This window comes from Takifugu rubripes, chromosome 21 (genome assembly GCF_901000725.2).
Source record: "Takifugu rubripes chromosome 21, fTakRub1.2, whole genome shotgun sequence".
In the NCBI taxonomy this organism is placed as follows: domain Eukaryota; kingdom Metazoa; phylum Chordata; class Actinopteri; order Tetraodontiformes; family Tetraodontidae; genus Takifugu; species Takifugu rubripes.
Genome location: NC_042305.1, coordinates 18,472,942 through 18,475,620, shown reverse-complemented (window position 1 = coordinate 18,475,620; position 2,679 = coordinate 18,472,942). Strand labels below are relative to the sequence as shown.

Here is a 2,679-nt window from a genome sequence, read left to right as displayed (position 1 = left end):
TGGTTGTCACCTATAGTCTAAAATCCCATATGACATCAGCAGTGAAGTGGTGATGGAGGTGGAACATTCATTCATCTGACTCACTCTGAGGTATGAAGACCGTCAATATATATACAGTCACTATTACACCATCTACTGGAGCTGCTACAGCTGTCCAAACATGTGCTTTTCCATCACTGTCCACCAAACAGGATGACATTAGCTAGAAATAGACAAATCTATATTAAGTATTGTGAGTCTTATATGCCTATAATTCTACAAACATCTATGCTATATATATATATTTATACTGTATATATAGTGTAATAGCCCAGAAATTAATTTTGCAGTGAATAAATGTAAATGTTGTGTTCGGGTTGTCGTGTAATTGGGACGTTGGGACGCAGACATCCAAAGTGTGACTGAAAGCCAGCGATGAGTAAGCTACTAGTTATTTTAATATTTATTCTACACACAAAAGTAGCACGCAGTACATGAAATGATGAGATCATTGCTTACTTTATTTTAAATTATTATCAAAGCCACTGGTTGGAAGGGAGAAGGGAACAAACCCACTCTCTTTCCCAGGAATTGTTACCACAGGAGAGATGCTCAAAGTTATTCACCAAATGACAGCACATGCCGGACAAACGTTTTTGTTCTTCATGGTGGATCTAATCTTGACGTTGACTTCTCCATGATAATGACTGTGGACGATTATTAAAGGCAGCTACGAAACAAACAAACAAACAAACAAACCAAAACTGTACAGATTATATTGTGTTAAAAGAAGAAAGCACACACTTCAAATAATGCAACTTTGTCACTGTACCGTGTTGAAACACACACACACACACACACACACACACACACACACACACACACAACTTCTCCCCCCGCTGGTTCAGGAGTGATAACTACTGTGGAGTTGACAGCAGTAGTGGTCCTGGACTGTGGGCTGCTGAGGTGGGTGGTGAGTGGGAGGGTTGGTGTAACACGTCAGCCACGCTGTTGGCAGCAGGACTGGCTCATCACTTTAAGGTAGAAATCAGATTTATTATTTTTTCCTCCTCTCTACTTCAGTCACACCGTGCTTCTATGTAAAGAATGACGTTAGCCTGATTTACCTTTTCCTCCAAATTAACTTATTACATATTAATGACGCACATATTGTGTCATATTCATTTAATAACCTAAGAAGCCGCACCTACATCCATTCAATGACAAAACTATAATAAAATAGTCTTCGGGAAAAAAGTGGACATAGTTTATATAAATGTTTACTTTTAACGTCTATGAGCACAAGGTCTAGAATGTAATGTCAGCATTGCTGCGTGAATCATTGGCTGTTTAGCTTCAGGATGAGCGTCCACATCCGTGGGATTGGTCTGTGCACAGCACACAAGCTCTGAGGGAGCGCACCACACAGAAGCGGACTCGGGGCCTTGTTTGTTTAGTTCCTTCAAGTGTGTGAGACAGAGCGCTTTCCCCCCATTAATATTCAGCATAAACTCACCGTACACAACGAGGCAGGGGAAAAAAAACAGAGGGAGAGGGAAAGAGGGAGCTGGAGGTACGGAGGCGGACCTCCACTCTGTGAGGAGGCAGATTATTTAAAGACTGATTGAGACGCCAACGTCAGACGGATTGGGAGCGTGAAGGCAATCAGCGAACAGATAAGGAGCTGTTACCTGAAGACGCAGCGCTGCGCTGGCTGGTTGGGTAGTCCTCCCTGCACGGTCTGATAACAGCCTACTTTTAATGACCAGTAAAAGCTGGCAGGAGATGGACACTAAACAGATCAACCTCTCCTCCCCTCCAGCTGTGCCTGGCTCTGCTCGCTAGATATACTAACCCCTGTCCTCTCGTTCCATCCATCCCTCCTGTAGCCTATCTCTCCATTCTACCATTCCGTCAGCCACCAATCCCTGAAGCAAAGCTAAAAGCAATGTTGCTAACGCACGCCGCATCCAAGAGCCCCGACGCATGTAAATATAATAACATCGGTGTGTGCAAGCACAGATATCCACGTATGGGAAGAATGCATGTGCAGTGAAACAATATTCAATAAACATATGCATTCATGGGCAGCAATTAGACATGAAATTCAACAAGAAAAACCCCATGAACACACAGACTCGCACACTCAATGCACACAATTATTCACACAAACGCATTGTCCTCAATCTCCTCACTTTATAGGTAGGCACTTCTTGCGCTTGCGCCGTCTTGGAGGATTACAATTAACCAGGGATTCTCCTGCAGGGCATAAATGTGTTGCTTTCAGATACAGGGATCCATTTGACTTTAATGTAATTATTGTACAGAAGCTCTTGGTGCCCTCGCCAGCCACAGATTAAGGGCACTCTCGCCCACCACTTGCTCTCACCTTTGCCTCCTCAAATGAAACCATGCAAAAGAGTCTCCTTCCTTCCCTCTCTCTATCTGTCTTACTCACTCCATCTATTTCCAATAACATAACCTTGCCTGCTGCCTCTGCCTTTGTCTATTTGCTCTAAGCCTCCAGGCCAAGTAAGCTGATAGGCTGTCAGGGGTCAGCTGGCTGTGAGTGATTGGCTTAATGTGCAAGGCCACAGCCTCTCCCTGGGAGCCAATGGGGAACAGCATCCTGGCCTGTACCCCCTCGCTGACCCCCGCAAACTCACAGCTATGGCGACACGCATCTACAAACACAACCTC

At 44.4% G+C, this 2,679-nt stretch overlaps 1 long non-coding RNA gene across 1 annotated transcript; it reads right to left on the bottom strand.

Annotated features, from left to right (window-relative positions):
• Window positions 1–479: 479 nt before the first annotated feature.
• Window positions 480–2,117, bottom strand: LOC115247660 (uncharacterized). Its single transcript, XR_003886755.1, has 2 exons — window positions 1,671–2,117; window positions 480–1,013 (listed from the first exon to the last, which is right to left on the bottom strand). It is a non-coding gene; the product is annotated as an uncharacterized lncRNA (long non-coding RNA).
• Window positions 2,118–2,679: the final 562 nt, after the last annotated feature.